General features: G+C 41.4%; 1 long non-coding RNA gene across 1 annotated transcript; it reads right to left on the reverse strand.

The window, feature by feature from the left end:
• Window positions 1-7,225: 7,225 nt before the first annotated feature.
• On the reverse strand, window positions 7,226-20,230 carry LOC121645621. Its single transcript, XR_006011461.1, has 3 exons — window positions 20,202-20,230; window positions 12,669-12,827; window positions 7,226-8,379 (listed from the first exon to the last, which is right to left on the reverse strand). It is a non-coding gene; the product is annotated as an uncharacterized LOC121645621 (long non-coding RNA).
• Between the last annotated feature and the right edge of the window lie 445 nt (window positions 20,231-20,675).

Consider the following 20,675-nt stretch of genomic DNA (forward strand, 5'->3'; position numbering starts at 1 on the left):
GGCAGCTGCCTAAGCAGAGAAACCCAGACTTCCCTCTCCCCGGCCACATTCACCAGCTCATCCAGAGGGATCCCGAGGCGTTCCCAGGCCAGCCGAGAGATGTAGTCCGTCCAGCGTGTCCTGGGTCTTCCCCGGGGCCTTTTTCCAGTGGGACGTGCCCGGAATACCTCACCAGGGAGGCATGATATTAATTGACAATATTTTGTAATTCATTTAAAACTGATTCAATGCAGTCAATAACTTGTGAGTGTCTCCAGTGACACATATTATGTATCGTGGAGGAAATTTATTGCAATATATCAAATTTTGAATTGAATTGTGTTGCGATATTATCATTATCGTAGACAAAATATCGTGATAGTATTGTATTGCGAGGTACCTGGTGATACCGACCCCTAATGTACAGGAGCCTGGTCTGGGATATAGTGCCTAATTAGTTTAAAATATAAATTGCTTTATTTTGTTTTTTAGATTTTCTAAATGTGTTTATCACATTTCAGTTGGGGGTCAAGGACCAAACCAAGATACAGATTTTTATTTTTATTTCGCAAATGTATTTGTATTTAACTTTTCTTTATGTTTTGTTTTCTAATAGTCAAACACATTGATAAGCCTACCTGACGTGTTCCAACCATAGTCTTCCATCTTCATACCTCCGATGAAGATGGAAGACTACCGTTGAAACGTGACAGGGAGGCTCCTGCTAAAACTGTCTGGTAACATAAGAACTAAATCTGCTATAGAAATTATAGACACTGTGAACTTTATCAGATTATGTTTAGTTTTAACCAGATTGAATTGTTTTCTCTTTTTTTCCATTAATTCAGAGATGAATCATGTCTCACGCTTCTGCCAGCTGCAGTCTGCAGGTTACTGTGTCCTGCATTTCCCCTAAAAAGCATTTTTATTTACATTTGTGTTTTAAAGGGGCTATGCAGTTTAAACAAATTAATAAGACTGATATGATAGTTTTTTAGCAGATTAACATAAATAATAATGAAGTAACCACTGGAAAGCACTTTGTCTCAATAATGCTCTCAAAACAGGTGTTTTAACTGCTACAGCTGTTATCTCAGGTGTATCTGTTTATATACTTACTAGTGAAGCTGTGAGGTCATTTTGCTCTGCATACACTAGATGGCAGTCTTGTCCAGGTTTCAGAGCATGGTTTGCTGAACTTGCACCATTATGTGCAACATTGAGGTTCATTGTGCAGCAATTAAATGTGCCTGTAAGTACATTTTAAAAGAAAATAAAAAGAAAATCCCGTATTTGTTTTCTAAAGAAAGACTAACATAAACAGCAGATTTAAAGTTTAACTACACATATTACCTTGTTAATCAGCCAATAGTCATTATTATAATACTTAGTATTTTCAGTCATCTTCTACATCAAATTGATTTCTTGGAATATAATCCAACACTTCCAGTGATTATTGTGCTGTTATTTCAGTAATGTGGCACAGAGTAGCTCGTCCACCATGTTTGGAGGAAAAGTAAACATAACAGTCACACTGAAGAACTTGTGGTGAAGAACTTCACCAGTTTGTTTGCTCAGCATTGGTCCACTCAGGGTATCGTAACAAACCTCCATCTTTTAGTTCCACACAAAAACAGACACACCTTCTATAGCTTTGTTCTATAAGGAGTCAACTTGAATATCAGATCTAAATCCCTTTAAATTCTAATGTGTTTTTACATTAATTGGAGGTATAAAAATAAAGCTTCACACTCCCATATTTCCACCCATTAATGTCTTCTTGGTATTATTATCACCATCTGGCTTTAAGGAATCATTGGGCAAACATCATAATGATATAATTAGCTGAAAATAAGACTGGTTTTCGGTTTAGTTATTAGAACTTTCTAAACTGAAAATAAACCAAAGCAGGAAAAGCTCAGCAAATGTCTGGAGGCCTGGATGAGCAGATATCAGAGAAGAGAGGGGAATTTGAGCAGGATGAGATTTTTTTTGCATTCTTCACTTACCTATGATTGTGTTTGTTTGTTTTCTGAAGTTGGTGCTGTTTAGTTTGGACATTCTCCTTTGTGCCTACTAGTTTACACTGTTTCAGTCTGAGGAAATCCCAGCAGACTTTCCTGCTGCTAAACAAAGACTGCACGTCTACAGTAAAAAAAAAAAAGAAAAAAAGACGTGCTTCTGTCCTGTCTTGTCTGGAAATGACAAAATAATGATAGTTGGAAATGCTGCTAAATAATCAATCTATTAATCTTTTCTGTGTCCGGGCCGGGTGAGGTTTTCATATGTTGAGTCAAATTAAGCCACAGGATCCTCAGGTGGTGGTGCCTGCAGAATCTACCATGCAGTCACATGACCACACACATAACCATGAACGTAACCGTGCACGTGCCTTGCATGTATGAGGTCACAGGTTCAATTCCCAAGGGGGACAAAAACCAATGATCTCTGAGGGCCGGTGTGAAGCCCAGACAAATGCAGAGGGTTGCATCAGGAAGGGCATCCAGCGTAAAACCCTGTGCCAAAGGAACGTGCAAATACATCCTACGACTTCCATACCAGGTCAGATGGAAGAGGATGATTCGCTGTGGCGTCCCCTGAAGGGAAAAAGCCGAAAAGAAAGAAGAAAGACGGCTGCAGCTTCCTGTCTATGTGATGTCACCTGAACTGGTAGGGTTCATGTCTCCCCCAGAAAGTCAGCAACATCTACGAGACCAACAGAAACCTCAAAATTATCCAGGAAATGAAGAAATGCTGCCCTAAGTGACTAGAAAATATTTGAAAAGGCTGTTTCAGTTGGCCAGTATTACAAAGCAGGATGAACATGCCCAGAATATTTCTCCATGACCTGGGTTGACTTACCCAGACATTCTCAATCCTGAAGCGCTACTACAAAGCATTTCGGGGAGAACTCTTCCTCAGTTCCTTCATTTCATTTATATTTTCCATTAGGTTTTATTGAGGCTCAGCAACCCCCATGTGAGAGTGTTTTGTGTTGGAATATTAACTCCTCACTGTGACGGCACAAGTAGTTGTGCTTTCCATAAATTCATGGTTCTGCAGTTATGCCATGTGTGACCATTATTATTAACCTCATTATTTCAGATGCAACCCTTGTGGAGCTAAACAGACTTGAGAATAATTATAAAAACATACTTCAAAGTGGTCAGTGATAAGGCTTTATTTCTTCAAAAAGATGCATCTATCCCTAAAAACTCTTTAGCACTCCTCTCAAGATCCGCTCACCAACATTGACAGGATGCTCTAACAATGGGCAGCCCATTTTCCAAGAGAACTGATTCAGCCATTCAGCCTAAGTTACCATGTGTGATTTATCCCAGTAAGAAGTGAACCAGCATCATAGGACAGAAAATTTCCAGGTTAACCCTGAAGTTATGATGACAGGAGAAAATCCAGCCTAATAGTACAGGCCTCAGCTTCTATCAAACTCACATACCCCGAGTGTTTGATTTGCAACTGGAGGCAGTCATTCCATCGACAAAAATACTAGGGCTGCAACGATTATTGACAATAGTCGACAATGAAAATAGTCGACAACTAATTTACCCGTCGACTATTGTCAGCAAAAAAAAAACAAAAAAAAAAACACCTACAGAGTGAGACATCGTCTTCTTCCCTATCTCTGCTTAGATTTGCACAATGCACATGTGCAAAGATAAAAAAAACTACAGAGTGAGACATCGCCTTCTTTTCTTATCTCTGCTGAAAGTTGCACATGTGCAATAAAGTCCGCAAGGGGAAAAATATGGCGGCCGACCGGGGAATACAACGGCAGCAGAGGACTTCAAAAGTCTGAAATAACTTCACGTTAAACTTACAAAGTAAATTAAATACATGTCAGATTTGTAAAGGGGACCTTGTGTACCACGGAAGTACGTCTGCAATGCTCGAACATTTAAAGACGAGGCAGGTCGGACTTACATAACAACCTCATGCAAGATTTCAAAACTGAAAGTGAAATAAGACCCATTTAATAATTATCAGATACATAATCCGATTGGTCGACTAGTCGTTTTAATATTCGGTGACTAATCGACCATCAGAATAGTCATTAGTTGCAGCCCTAAAAATTACTAATAGGAGAGACTGCCATGTATTTTAAAAGTAATAATTTACAAAAAGAAAAAAGAAAAAAATATGTTTATAGTGATAAGCTCAACTGTTGAGCAGCCAGCTCATATACAAAGACTCCTTCATGCAAGTGACACAGGTTTGAATCCCAGCCTGAAAACCTTTATGAGGTGTCGTATAGGAGAAAATGCATTTTTAACTCTTAATTTAATTTTCATGGAAGAGGCAGGGTTACAAATACGTGGATTCTAAGGGACAGTCCCCACCCTTTCATCCGAAACCAGGGATAAGCCTCCATGTAATCCATCATGTCTGAAACCAGGTACCAAGGTGGATAGGTTTGAAACCTCCACCGTCTGTGGTCCTGTGAGGACAGCGTAACCACACCATTAGAGGATATGACATCAGTGTGATGAATGTGCGTCATGATCAACTGTGTTGTGATGCTGCTCCAGAAAGTCCTGGCTTGTGTACAGCTTTAGCATCAAAATGTGCTGCTGTACCATCAACAGCGGGAGCAAGCAGATACGTCATTGCTCTACATCTTGTTCTAGCTCTGGATTGTTACTCTTTAATCATATTTCTATTTTCATATTTACATATTCTTTAAGCTGAGAGATTCCTCAAAATATTTCATTATGCTAGCATAACAACAATAAAGATCTTGAATCTTGGGTCAAGCTTTGCAGTCTATGACAAGTTTCCATTTTACTTAAAGGTTGTAGCTTATTTGGCTTTTTATTAGCAAAAATCAAGTATCGCTTTCATAAATACATATTTTACCAAAGTCGAATCACAATCGCATCCAAATGAAAGCGTTCTTGTAGCTTAGAATCAGTTGTTTATAAATACATAGGTGGTGGCGCACCCAACTGGAGGCTGCCATGTTGCATCGCCATCTTTGAATACAGCAGCCGAAAGGGGACAATCTTCTTAGCCTTACGCGTTTTACATGCGAGTTCCCGCTTTTTTGGGAGGGAGGGGGTGGGGGTGGTGTAAATAAACCAAGACAACCATTTAGCTTACCAGTTTACATTGAAATGGAGGACCATCCATACTCGTTGGAGTAACCAGGAGAAAACAAGCGTGTACATCGGTGGAGCATTTACCAGATGGAGGCAACTGATGAAGGAGAGGGACTTCAAAACCACTGCGGAGGTTGCAGCTTTCAGCTGGATGGGTGAGTTAATTCATCTAACAGTGAAGTTTATTTTGGCGCTATGTTAGAAACAGGGCAGAGTAATCCAGCAACCACTTCATCCTCCCGTTTAAGTCAGATCATTTACTGTTACTTGCTATATAAAATGGCAGAAACGGCTAATTTGTTAGTTAGCCTACAGTAGAAAAGCTCCGTTGCAACAGTTTTCAGTTGTTGTTACTCTTCACAGAAGTCATACCATTAGACAACCCTGTGCTTCTTTCAGATGCATTTTCCAAGAGCTTTCCCTCTTGTTTCATGATTTATTTCAGCTGATTTGTCAATGGGGATGGGGGTAGTTGTGGAATCATTTGTCACATTGACGTCATATCCTCAAGTTGTACGGCTTCGCTGTCTGCACCGTACCGCAGACCATAGAGGACTCAAACCTCTCCACATTGGTACCTAGCTTCAGACATGGTCGGTTTCATGGAGACTAATCCCAGGCTTCGTGGGGATGAAATACTTTAGCGGTTTTGCTGCAATACGGCATCGTGGGAACGGCCCCTAAATGCATCCAATTGCCTGAGGTTCTGTACAATGACTCATTAATTTGAGTGAGAGGTGCTGGAGCAGCGAAACATTAAAAACCTGCAGGATTGTGGCCCTCGAGGACTCAAGCTGGTCAGCCCTGACATACACAAAGACCACCTTTCACTGTTGAGGTCACCTAACACCAGAAAAGGAGTAGAGGTGGGGCATTGTCTTTGTCATTTTTCTGTAGCGGGTCCCTCTCTCATCTCATCTCATATTTTTGTGGAAAAACTGCTAAAATGTGGAAATGTTTTGTTATGACCATAAATGAAGACTTTGCTAAACGATCTTAATGACAATTTATAAAATGAGACACTCTCAAAACAAAAGGGAAACAGTTCATTTAATACCAAAAATTAAACATCTTTGAACTGAGGACATTAGTTTTTTTAATATACTTTTAAGCCACCATTGAACTAACAGTTTTCTAAACTTTAACAAACAGTATTTGCTCTACGATCGCTCCCAGTGGCTATGTACATAATTTGGGTAATGGACACAATGTACAGACTTCAAATGCAGCACAAACTAATGCCCTCTAAAGCAAACAGTAGGAAAACATTTTGTTTTAATCAGAAAAACTTTTTAAAAAATGTCCACTAATATGTACAATCCTTAACCATTCAAATACATTTGACATAAAACACACTAAAATATTCTTGATCAGTTCAAATACCTAAAATTTCTCCTCTAAAGCTGGGCTCACACCAAAAGACTTTTAAAAGATTTGGAAAACTACCAGCTCACATCTAAAGACAAATGTTTAGAGTTTTAAGTCTCAGACTGAGATTTGACAAAGACTGTGAATCTTTTGGGGTCACTATTTACAAGACTACAACTAGATTCTTTTAGCATTTTATTGTGATTTGTTGAACAGTTGATCTCAAACAGGACTGATCTGCCCACAGTAAAGCTAAAAAAAGGGAGAATTTCACTCCAGGAGGGAATTACACATTATCATTATTAAGTGTGGCTTTCCATCTCCACCAGGTGTTACAGCGACTCATCAGCATCTGGAGGGATGAATGAGTTTCTATTTTCTCATGTGTTAGATCATTATTCTGTAACATATAAATGATCACAGCAGACATTTACGTCTTGATAACCATCCGCTTCTCTTTCTGGACGGTCCACCTACGTTTCATCACCACTTCTTGTTCGTTTTTTTTTTTTTTAAGTCCGTTTTCGCCGGTGTTCTGTCGGGATTCTTGTTCCTGCTTTGTCAGAGCTCATCTATTGGTTGTTGATCGTGTTTCGTCACTGCGACTTGCGATAATATCAAACATGTTTGATACTGTCGCAGATCCAAGACTGGGTAAAGACTGATGTTAAACAGCGCAGATTACCAGCTTACACCTAACGACCGAGATGACGGGAGTACGCTGTGACTCCAGTAAAACTCCTAAGATTTTCTAAAGACTTCCTTATATAGTGTGCGATCATGAAAATAGTTTGGTGTGAGCCCAGCATTAGAAATGCAATAACCTACACAGTTTATACATTTTAAAACAATCAGTCACCATTTAATGTGTCTGTATATACTTTCCAACTTGGGTAGTTTTTGTGAACTTTGACATGTTTTGAGAAACATGTCTTTCGGTCAAACCTTTTTCCACAAACATCACAGCTAAATGGTTTCTCTCCAGTGTGGATTCTAAGATGTCGTTTTAAACTTGTGCTAGAGCTCAATTTTTTTCCACAAACATCACAGTCATATAGTTTTATAATAGTGTGGACGTTTTTGTGTCTTTTGAGATTGGAGACTTGGTTGAACATTTTTCCACAAAGATCACAGCCAAAGGGTTTCTCTCCACTGTGGGTTCTTAAATGCTCTTTAACATGTGATTGCTTTTTAAACCATTTTCCACAAACATCGCAGCCAAACGGTTTTTCTCCTGTGTGGCTTCCCTTGTGAATTTTTAAACTTGACTTAAATAAAAACCCCTTCCTACAAATATCACAGCTAAATGGTTTTTCTTCAGAGTGAAACCTCATGTGTCTCTTAATATAACTCTTTTGCATAAATTTACCACACTCGGAGCATCTCACACGACTGTTTAATATGGACTCGGATGCCCCGTTTCCATCACGGTTATTGTCACTGGTCTCACTTTCAGATTCAGAATCTGACAAAGGTTTCTGCCAGAGGTCATAATTATCCTTTTCTTTACTACCTTCATTATTTATTATCACTGAAGTATGATGTCTTGTCATTAGTATTGGGTTGTTCATAACTATTTGAATCTGGGTTTATAATCGTTGCTTGTTCTCCAAATTCCTCTTCATCAAATGTTTATTAGGTTAGCTGAACTGATGGTTAGATGGTCTTTCCCTTTCAGTTTCACTTTCATAAATTGTTGAAGACTGGAGCTCCTCTTCTTTTTTCATTCATCAAAGAAACGTTTAATCAAAGCAGCGTTTAAAGACCGCTGGGTGGCTCTCCCTCCTCCCTGGTCAAGTGTTCTTATTTCTCTTACTTTGCATGAAGCAGGTTGTCGTTCTGGTTCTTTATATGCATGGCCAGTCTAGGGTTTCATTTGCAGGATAACACTTGATCCATGACAGCTGCTAGACATCTGCAAAGAAAAATGAAACAATTTGATTATAATGACACCAGTTATAGACCCGCTATGTAACTTTCCAACCTTAAAACATTCCTGACAGGTTTGATAGCACAGTGACATTTATTATGTATGTTTCTGGGGTTGTCACTACCCAGCAGCATCCAGAGGCCAAGAAAGACAAGAAAACATTATTGGAGGAAGAGAGGACAAAAAAGAAAGGGACAGCACAAGAGAGCAAGATCATATTACTTCACGCACGTTTTCCAGTAAATGTTTGACTTTCCATCCAGTGTTATTTAAATTTCTGTAAAGCACCAGAGAAACCGGAGAGTTCATCTTCACAAAATATAGAAGATCAATGCTGAACTAACTTTATGTAATGATGTTAAGGATATGTGATACTTGGTGATGAAAACTGCCCTCAAAATTAAATAAAACACTAAGACGCATAGTTTTAATATCTTTGTTTTTCATCAAATATGTTTACAGTATCTAATGTCTGCAGAGTTTTACAGGATCTAATGACTGTGGAGATCTGTAAACTGGTTCAGGTCCTATTAAGAAGGCCAGAGTTATTTTGTGGCGATTGGCACTTGTCTGTGCTCCCTTTTGGTCAAATATTAGAGAACTTTAGCGTTAATTATCACAGTTATGCACTTGATACGCAACTTTATGCGTCTCTGTCACTAGACGACTGCAGCCTAACAGTATTAAGGCTGATTTATAATCTGTCAGCGTTACCGCCGTAGGCACCACATAGCTCCGCAGAGGCTTGACACACACCCGCTACGCAGGCGGTTAAGTGGAGGTACTCCCTTGTGATTGGTCAGTTTGGGATCACGTGTTGGATCCACGTGGATCTTCTCGCTGAATTTGTGTGGTAACCACCATTTTTAAAAACAATAACCAGCGGATCAAGTTGATGAGAGGCTGATCAAATTATTTCTTCGTTTTCTTCAACAAGCTAATAAAGACACTGAACCATACTGGACACCATTGTTGTTTTAAAACAGAAAATACCTACCGAACCGAAGTGAACCATCAAAAGAACTCCGACCTGCAAGTTTACCGGCCGATACCACCCCTGCTACCTTCAGATTAGGAGAAGAAACTGCAACATGACACCAAAACGACGCGTACCTCCAACGCTCGAGTGCGAAAGGAAACTCACCCGTGTCAGCTACGCCGTTGCTGACCTCATGCAGATGCCACGCAGGTATAAATCTTTACTGTGTCAGTGTCTGGAGCAAATAAACACCTGGATGAGAGAGAATTTTCTACAATTAAATGAAGATGAAACTGAGATTATTCTGTTTGGTAGCAAAGAGAAGAGGGTCAGTATTGGTAAACACCTGGAGACTCGGGCTCTTAAAATCACCAACCAAGTTCGTAACCTTGGAGTGTTGATAGACTCAGACCTGACTTTCAGCAACCACATCAAAGCTTCACTAAGAAGCTTTTTACCATCAACAGGATTAAAAGTTTAGTCTCCCAGAAAGACCAAGAGAAACTCATCCATGCATTCATCTCCAGTAGGCTGGATTACTGTAATGGTCTTTTAACTGGACTTCCAGACCAGACCAGAGTCCAGACTAAACATGGAGAGACAGCATTTAGCTGTTATGCTGCAAACAAGTGGAACACACTGTTGCCAACTCCTCAGTAAGGAAAGTAGCTATTAGCTGTCCTAAGAGTTGCAAGAAGTCACTAGATGACGTCATCGCCTACTTTACATAATTGGCCATTTGCATGTAATTTAATGGCCATTGTAGGAGAAAGAAATGACATCGTGGAGAGACAAAAGGTGGGTCAAAAACACCCTAAACATGTTTAGAACTACAAATAGTTTTTTCTGTTGATTCTTGGTTTGTTTTCTTGTTTTTGTCATTGAAATTGGCCATCGCTTTTAAAAATAAGCTTTGATAACCTCTGTTGAGATCCACATTACATAAATCAATTTTGTCCTTTATTGTTAAATGTTAGAATATCAAATTTAACCAAAGGGCTGTTAAGTTGCGTGGAATTGCTAGCTCTATGTCTAACCCTCCTCCTTATCCGGGCTTGGGACCGGCAAAGCAACACAAATGAGACAGCTCGGCAGAGTTACTTTTTTTTTTTTCTTTCTTTAGTTATCTTACTTTTAGTTTCTAACCTTATGATCCACTTGGAAGCCTACAACGAGTCACAATAAAATATGAACATTTTTTCATTCTTAACTATTTTTGGGATAGACAGTTTTCAGACCCCCCTGCTGTGCTGGCTCACAGAAAGAGTAGGTCATCTCCATTTTGGTCAAGGCTTTCTATGCCAGGTTCAGCAACTGAGGGAGCATCTTGAATGAGTAAGCAGCTGATGTTCCAAAAAGGTGTAAAACATCAGCTTGTATTCAGAGCAAGCCTCACCAGACAACTTGAGACCATATCGGACATACAGGATGGAGTTAAGAGTCTGCAAAGACATTCGATTTCTAAGTTTGCTTTATACCACACTCATCTGGCTGAATAATCTCTCAACTTCAGCATTTGAGTGTGGCAAGGACAGCACAGACACAGCAGCCATGGCAAGTTCCTGAAACGGGTTGATATCAGCTGCATCCCTGAACTTCCAAATTTCACTCCAGAAGCCCAGTGTGTTTTTTGTTTCATTCCACTTACTGAGATGGATGGCACGCCATTGCTGGACAATCTTGTCTATCTCTACAGGAGAGTAGCCAATGAGATTGGCTATTTTTTTTATTTGTCCCAGGCTCTTATTGTGCTTTAGAGTTTCCTCTACATTGAAAACTGACATGTACTGCAATGCTTCGATGTTGTCAGACAGTCTCACCCTCAACTCGTTAGTGAGGGAGATGGTGAAGGCTTTCGAACATTGTTCTACTTCTCAGGTGCGAGGTGGAGCTCAGCTGCCTTTGACCCAAAAAGGTAACCAAGGTACGGTTTGGGACTGATGTATCCATCAATTGGCTCCTGAGCACATCAGTATTTGCCATTAAATTCAGCACCCTGCTACTCACAGACTTTATCAGGCTAACCAAGCTGCCAAGAAGTTTAAGAGGATCTACCTGCTTACCCTCAAAAGCACCAAGCACTGACTTAAAAAAGTCAGATACAAGATGTTTTGAGGATCACTGTACATGGAGTATAAAACTTCAGCCATGTAACAGTGTTCACTGAACTTATTCACTGCAATTATTTATTTTAGTGTGACAGCGAAAAAAACATTTACATTTACATCCCGCTCTGTAAGCCAGGGCGGGATCAGCGGCGCCTTTGCGCATCACGATTTATTTTCAGTGTGTAAGCGAGCGGTGGGTCTCCTCTCTGCTGCTCTGACTGCAGCCGCTGCCCGAGCTGCTGTGAGACTGACCGCCTGTGTGAGTGCTTTGGACGGGGAGGAGCTCCTGCAGCACACGCTGCTCGTTCACGACAGTAACTGCAGAGCAACATGTGCTTTCAAAGAGTCTCCAAAACACCAGAAAGTCTCCAATAACGACAGTAAAAGTCGTTAGATTTGTCGCTAGTCGCTTATGACAAAAAAAAAGTCGCCAGAAGGGTTTGGAAAGTCACCAGATTTAGCGAGAAAGTCGCCAAGTTGGCAACACTAGTGGAACAAACTAGTGGAGATAAAACTTTTACCAAATGTAGACATTTTAAATCCAGGTTAAAAACATTTTTTTATGAGCCTATGCAAGAAATTTGCACACTAACCTTTAATTTGTCTTGCTTTAAATAATTTTAATGTAATTTATGATTTTATTAGGATTTTGTTGCTGCCTTTTACTTCTGAATGCTTTTTTTGTACCATCCGTAATGCTTTTAATATTTTACGTAAAGCACTTTGAATTGTCTTGTACATAAAATGTGCTAAAAAATAAACTGCCTTGCCTAAATGGAGAAGGTAAACTATTGAGGAAATTCAATTGCAAAAAGGAAAATGAAAATGAAAAAATGAAGGGGTTTGGGAAATTGATATGGAAAAGGTATTTGTAACCAAATTTCTGAATTGTTTTGTTTCTCCTTTTAAAAAGTAATAATTACAAATTACTAAATTTGTAATTACAAAACACATTTTAATTATTTTGTATTAATTGTTTAATTTGAAATTATATTTAACAGTATATATTTTTATTTCACAATTAGTCATCATCAGCATGCTGTATTGATATTTGAAAGACACTTCTGGTCCTCTGTAGCAGAGTCACTGTCTGATGTTTTACTAAGTTCAAAGATTTTATCGTATTTTAACCAAATAAACTTCTGATACATGTTTATAACATCTCTACTAACACATAATCTACTTACAGCATTTCCTTCTTGATGTTTCATAGTGGATGGCAGCAGATTTACTTTCAGACAACATATGAAGGCTCTGCCATGTGCTGCACCTGAAACAGGAAAAAGGAAGTTCCCAAAACAGGAAGTATGTGCAAAGGAAGTGATGTCATCTCTGGATACAGAATTCTAAAAAGAAAAAAAAAGAAGAAGAATTAGGAAAAAAGGTTTTTTTTTTCTTCTTTTTTTAAAACCTTTATCGTTTTAACATAGTGAAGATTTGGACTTCAGCTATTTACCAACTTAAATTAAATGTCTTCTTTAAAAAACAAAAGTTATAAAATGACTTTAAAAATAAAACAAAAGGAATAGTGAAGTCAGAATCTATGCTCCTTCCGCCTTGTTCAATGTGAGAATAAATTAATCCCTCTGTGTTTATTTGGCAGTAATGGACCTTTTGAAGGAACATTGTGTAAGAATTACTACCATCTAACATTGTGTGGCGAGGGCCGTAAAGCAGCTTTAGCATCAAAATGTACAGCTTTTACAACAGTGTTGTGCTACTGTACCAGCTCCAGCAGGAGCAAGCAGATGTGTCATTATCTGCGCATGCACTACGTCTTGTTCTAGCTCTGGAGTGTTACTCTTTAATCATCGTAGTGCCCTCCACAGCCGTGCATTTTGGTGCTCAAGCTGTACACAAGCCAGGACTGTCTGGAGCAGCACCACAACACAGTTGGTCACCGACGCCATAATTGTTGTTGTGTTTGGTGCGCCTTCGTCACACTGACGTCATATCTTCTAGTGGTGTGGTTACTAGGCACCAGGGCATGCACCAGCTCACCCCAGGGCAACCCTGATACTAAGCAACCTCTCCACCCCAAGAGAGGGGGCCACCCCCAGGCACCAGAGCACCAGAACCCAGCTAACTAATTCTTTGAAGAGGCAGACATTGTCTCAATACTGGTGTGGTCTAGTAAGAGGTTCCTAAACTGCTGAATTCACAGATTATTTTTGGTTTTCCAGTTCACAAGGATAGTTTTCTTTGCGATGCATAAGACAGTGAGGATCATGTGTGCAGAGTTATTAGTTATTGGTTTCAGTTATTAAAATTACCATTTTAACGTCACCCAACTAACTGGGTGTAAGTGTGGGGTTTTTTCCTGGTTTTAATAGTAGCATAATATTAGCTAAGTTCATATTTGAAGGTATTTTTTGTTTTTCCTTTATTTTTAATATCATATTGTAGAAAGTGGGTGCCGGCGTTCTGCTGGATAACCATCTGGACCTGGACCATCTGGACCTGGGGCTTTATCGTGGGCATATGCTGGAGAGCTTCATGGAGTTAGATTAGATTAGATTAGATTAGACTTTATTATCTCACAGTGGAGAAATTCACTTGTTACAGCAGCTCTTGTTATAGAATAAAGTACAGAGAGGCAAAATAAGGTGAACATGCATCACAGCAAGAAAGTGCAATAGAAATTATTTACAAGTCTAAGAAAAGCAAAAATATGTACCGTTATAATATAAAGATATATATATATATATATATATATATACATACATATACATATACATACATACACATACATACATACACACATACACACATACATACATACACACATACATTATATATATATATATATATACATACATATATATATACATATATATATATATACATACACACACACACACTACATCCATACATAAAATAAAATAAAATATAACAACAACCTCACAGACTATATACATATTTACATGGTGATGGTGGGATATGAAGAATATGATGACATTGATAATGGGGGGTATTGCACAGTAAAATATAAATAAATATTGCACAGTATTATGACTATACAGATAAGTTGTACAGTCTGACAGCAGTGGGGATGAAGGACCTGCGGTAGCGCTCCCTCCTACACTGAGGGTGTCTCAGTCTGCTGCTGAAGGAGCTGCTCAGCCCCCCCACAGTCTGGTGCAGTGGGTGAGAGGTGTTGTCCATGATGGATGTGAGCTTGGCCAACATCCTCCTCTCACCCACCTCTTCCACAGAGTCCAGCCCGCAGCCCAGGACAGAGCTGGCCCTCCTGACCAGCTTGTTCAGTCTCTTCCTGTCCCGGTCGGTGCTGCTCGCTCCCCAGCAGACAACGGCGTAGAGGACAGCAGAGGCTACCACAGAGTCATAAAATGTCCTTAGCAGAGGCCTGCATACTCCAAAGGACCTCAGTCTCCTCAGGAGGTGGAGGCGACTCTGGCCCTTCTTGTACAGGGCGTCTGTGTGGTGTGACCACTCCAGTTTATTGTTGAGGTGAACACCCAGGTACTTGAAACTGTCCACCCGGTCAATCTCCTTCCCCTGGATGTTCACCGGTGTGTGGGGTAGTGTCCTTCTCCGGAAGTCAATCACCATCTCCATGGTCTTACTGGTGTTTAAGCACAGGTGGTTGCGCTCACACCAGTCCACAAAGTCCCTGATGACTGACCGGTACTCCAGCTCGTTCCCCTCAGACACACAGCCCACAATGGCTGAGTCGTCAGAGAACTTCTGGAGATGACAGCTGCTGGTGTTATAGGTGAAGTCCGAGGTGTAAAGGGTGAAGAGGAACGGTGAGAGCACTGTTCCCTGAGGGGCCCCCGTGCTGCAGACTACCACCTCAGACACACAGTTCTGCAGACGCACGTACTGTGGCCGGTTGGTGAGGTAGTCGATGGTCCACGCGGCTAGCTTTCCATCCACACCAGCTCCTTCCAGCTTCCCCCGCAGCAGCACCGGCTGGATGGTGTTAAACGCACTGGAGAAGTCAAAAAACATGACTCTCACGACGCTCCCAGCGGTCTCCAGGTGAGCCAGCGCCCTGTGCAGTAGGTAGATGACAGCATCATCCACCCCGATGTTTGGCCTGTAGGCAAACTGCAGCGGGTCCATCGCGGTGCACACCACGGAGCGGAGGTGACCGAGGATGAGCCTCTCCATGGTCTTCATCAGGTGGGAGGTCAAGGCGACGGGTCTGTAATGGTTCGGTTCCTTCGCGTGTGATATCTTAGGAACCGGAACCACACAGGAGGTCTTCCACAGGACAGGGACCTTCTCCAGGCTGAGGCTCAGGTTAAAGATGTACCTGAGCACCTCACAGAGCTGGTCTGCACAGGTCCTGAGCAGCCTGGGGCTGATGCCATCTGGTCCTGCAGCTTTCCTGTTCTTCAGCCGCCTCAGTTCTCTCCTCACCTGGGCCGATGTAAAGGAGAGGGGGGAGGTGGAGGGCAGTGGGGGGCTGGTGGTCGAGTCCATTGGTGTGGAGTGGAGATGGGGGGTAGGTGAAAGTGGAGGTGAAGATGAAGGTGGTCGGGGGAAGGTGATGGTAGACGCTGGACTGGGGATGTGTGAAGAGGGGGGAGGGGGGGCAGGGAGAGTGGGGTTTGAATCAAATCTGTTAAAAAACAGATTTAAATCATTGGCCCAGCGCTGGTCTCCATCAGCTGTCCCTCTGGCACCACTCTGTCCAAATCCAGAGATCTCCTTCAGCCCTCTCCACACGTCCCGCGTGTTCTTCTGCTCCAGCCGCTCCTCCAGCTTCTTCCTGTAGCTGTCCTTGGCCCGCCTGATCTTATACTGGAGTTCATGCTGAACTCTCCTCTGCTCCTCTCTGTCCCCTGAAATGAAAGCCCTCTTCTTCTGGTTCAGCAGGACTTTAAGCTCAGGGGTCACCCAGGGTTTGTTGTTGGAGAAACACCGCACCCTCCGGGTTGGCACAGTGTTCTCCACACAGAAGCTGATGTAGTCCGTGATGCAGTGGGTCAGGCCATCAATGTCCTCTCCATGAGAGCTGCAGAGTGTCTCCCAGTCTGTGGATTGGAAACAGTCTCTCAGTCTCTCATTGGCCTCATCGGTCCACACTTTCACAGACTTCTTCTGTGCCAGCTGTCTTCTCACCCTGGGTGTGTATTCAGGGAGCAGATGTACGAGGTTGTGATCAGAGCGTCCAAGCGGGGGGAGGGGGGCGGAGGTGTATGCGTCCTTCACATTAGCATACAGTAAGTCCAGCGTCTTGTTCTCCCTGGTGTGGCACTTCACGTACTGGACGAAAGTAGGGAGAGTGGCAGAGAGCGAGGTGTGATTGAAATCCCCGCTGATCAGCAGGAGGGACTGCGGGTGGCGAGTCTGCATCCGAGTCACTGCGCTGTGGAGCAGCTCACAAGCAGCTGCTGCATCAGCCGAGGGAGGGATGTACACATTAAACAGTATAACGTGTGAAAACTCCCTCGGGAGGTAATACGGCCGCATACCCACAGCGAGTAACTCAATGTCCCTGGTGCAGAGCTGTTCCTTTACACAGACTGACTGAAAGAGGTAAATCCAAGACCATGTTATTTTCATGGTTTAGTTTTAGAAGATTGATGTTGCTAAAAAAAAATATCAATATTCTGTTGTTTAGTTGTGATTTATATAATATTTTATAGAATCCTTTGAAAGCATTATTTATCTTGTCAGTGCTGTGATTGATATTTCCTTCTGGATCTCTTACAGAGGAGATGTTTTTTCCTCCAACTTAAATATGTTTATGATGGCGCCTCTCTAGTACTGTGTTTTTTGTTGTTTTTTTGTGTGTGCACACTCAAGACTCTTCACTTTTAGGGATGAGCTTCTAAACATCAGACAGCTCACTCTGGACACATTTCCATAAGGTTTTTTGGAACTTTTGGCTGGGGGAGCAGCGGCACTCTATGGATTGTGGAAGAGATGCAGACAGGGTAGGCAAGATGGCACACTTGTAAAGCTCAGACAAAAGGGGTTTCTGCACTATGCATCTCCTGGGCTTCAGCTGTTTCGTGTGGATCGCATCCTGGAGTTGTCGGGGAAATCAAAGGGTGGTGGAATATGCTTCTTCATATACAAAGGTTGCACTAATGTCACTGTGGTATACAAACATTGTGGCCAGAACCTAGAGTTCCTTGTTTTGAACTGTAAGCCTTTTTTAATTACCACAGAAGTTTTCTTCCTTCATCTTTGTGGGGGTCTACATCCCACCTTGGGCATGTGTAAGTGAGGCTATCCAGCAGCTGGCTAAACAGATCAAATGTTTAGAACAAAAGCATATTGGACCATCATTACACTGTTCTGAAACATGCTTTTCGCTCTGTCCTTCACACAGCTTTGGGTCACTCTGACCACTGCTGAGTCCACTTCATTCCAGCCTACAGGCAGAGACTAAAATCTGCTAAGCCTGTAGTTAGGACTGTGAAGAAGTGATCAGATAAAGCCAAACAGGAACTCCAAGACTGTTTTGACTCCACTGACAGAGTGTTTTTGAAGCTGCAGCCACCAGCCTTGATGAACTTGCAGACGCTGTGAGATCATACATTAGCTTCTGTGTGGATGTGTGTGTGCCAACCAAGTTATTTAGCTCATACAGTTAAAATAAACGTCAGTTCATTCTAAACTTAGACACCTCCGTTGAGCCAAGGAAGACGCCTCCAAGAGTGTAGACAGCTCTGTACAGACAGAAATGTGGCGCAAAAGTCACACGTCACTGTCTCAGACGGTTGCGTCACATCGGTCCCGCTACCTCCCCCAACTCATGTGCAAATGCAACATGAAACAGTTCCCCTGTAGAAGGGCTGTTCATAGAACTAGGACAGTTCTTAGAACTGCGTTCTTAGAACTTCTCTGTCCGAATGTGCCGATAAGGGGGATCAGAGCAGCCAAGAGGCTCTACTCTGAAAAGCTGAGGAGCCAGTTTTCAGCTAACGACCCAACAACAGCCTGCAGGAGATCACCAGCTACAGGAGACACCCTGCCCCCACTGCTGACGTCAACAAAGCCCTGGTTGACGACCTCATAAGTTTCTACTGCAGATTTGAGGAGCACTTCACACCTTTTCCTCTCCTCACTGCAGCTCCTCCTCCTGCACCCCCTCCACCCACTGATGTTGACAGCCCTGGCTCAGCACTCATCTCAGCTCTTCCCTCTCCAGTCCCCCTGACCCATTTTGAGTCATCCAGGGAGAAGTGACCTGGTTGCTCCAGTAACAGAAGACCATGAAAGCTCCAGACCGAGATGGAGTGTCCCCCTCCAGATCAGCTGGCTCCCGTCCTCATTGAGGGTATTTCGACTGAGCTGGTTCCAGTGCTGGTTCAGAGCCAGAGCCTGCCTAAGCACCGGTTATTTGACTTTCGACTGCCCAGTCACCATCTCCTGGCTCATAAAACTGGTTCAAAGCTTGCTCCGACTCTTTGCTGGGCAACATCTAAGAACCGCTGCACATAGGTTGCATCAGTGGTTGAGGACAAAAGGCTGTATTTGAACATCTGCAGATTGAGACACTGCAGCAGGCTACGAAAGAACAGCTGACCAGATAGTAAATTAATTAAAAAGGCAGAAAAATTTTTCAGTGACCATAACACAGAGCTGAAATGTAGTAGCAACTGGTGACCCCCCCATAAAAAAAAAAATAAAAAAAAAAAAACATATTTTGAATGACTAAATTCTGTTCATGGAGATCGCCAATCAACCGGGACTGTGAACTCTACCACAGCTACGTTAATCCACAGTCCACGGTGGAAACCGGGAACACCATTGAATCCGGTAAGTGTAGGAGGCTGCAGTCACTGGATGATGTCAAACATCAACAAGTCAGACCCAGGCTGCACTTCCAAAAAGAGTGCAGGCTGGTGCAGAGCTGACCAGGTTCTTCCAAGAGGATGCATCTTGTGATCCTTGATGTGGTGGCTTGACAATCAAAAAAGATACTGATGGCCAACTTGGCTCAAAAATACTTGTGTATTTGTGCAACAAGCACCAGCTCAGAGCGAACATTCAGCAAGAAAGAAAGAAACAACAAAACCAAGAAACAAGGGATAATATTTCACAAGTGGTTTTATGTTATTTAACTGTTATGAACGTTTTGATTTTGACGTATTTCTTAAGCTAACAGAAATTAAACCGGCTTATGTCAGGACAAGAAAATAAAAAAATGTGTTTGTTAGTAAGACGATGATTTATAGTAAGATGATTTAAGTAGCAATCACCCACTTCATATAATTGTGTTAAGTAGGTCATTTCAACATTAGCTATTAAAACAGTTTCATGGCGCTAACATGAACTTTAACTGCTGACCTGTAACTACAGAACTGATAACTGAGCGATGTTCAGATGGATGTTTTGTATGTTTCCAAAATATAAATGTAGGAGGCAGCACTCAGGAGGAGACTTTGTATCGAAGGACTGTTCAGCCGTCTGCAGCCGTCATTTTAACCCAGAGGACTTTATCAGGAGTGGACAGTTAAATAGTTTAAGGGAAGGAGTGATAACATTCATTTTTAATTTTCCTGAATTCTCTGCAAAGTTAGTGTCATGACAATTTCTCATGTAATCCTAATATTTTACTAACACAACAGAGTCCTTCTAAATGATTATAAAAATCACTATTAGAAATGTTTCCTTTTGAATGAACCCTTCAGTTCTTACTCGTACCAATTTTTCTGGTCTTGAATTATACGTTTATTTTCTTTGACGTGTTAAAAACGCCTGTTTTATTTTGGTGTTGTGTTCTTTGGTACCTTTATCAGGTTCATTGTTGGGCTCGTCAGAGGTAAATTTGGGTTCTTTATCTGTATCAAAATGACAAGAGGAACAGACGTAACTTCAACTGAGGTATTTCTTTTGGGGGTATTTAGGTAAATTTTTAATTTTAGTTTTTCAGTTTTTTTATTTTGTTTTTTAACTCATTTTTTTATTTGTATTTTATATTATAAATTATAAATGTAATATAACTCCATATGGCATCACCATTATTATTTCTCAGAGGATTGTAGAAAAAATTCAGTATGCATGTGGGTGTGTGTGAGTGTAAGTGTATGATATAATAAAAATAATAAAATAAAAATAATCTATTGCATTATAAATGACATTTCTAATAAACCAGATTAAAATTCGTATGAAAATTCAGCGAGTTATGGTGTTTTTAATCGTTGATAGACCTCTGCCTGTTGACTAACACAGTAAGTAGACGCGGCTTCGCCCGGCCCAAGATG

Source organism: Melanotaenia boesemani, chromosome 9, assembly GCF_017639745.1.
Source record: "Melanotaenia boesemani isolate fMelBoe1 chromosome 9, fMelBoe1.pri, whole genome shotgun sequence".
In the NCBI taxonomy this organism is placed as follows: domain Eukaryota; kingdom Metazoa; phylum Chordata; class Actinopteri; order Atheriniformes; family Melanotaeniidae; genus Melanotaenia; species Melanotaenia boesemani.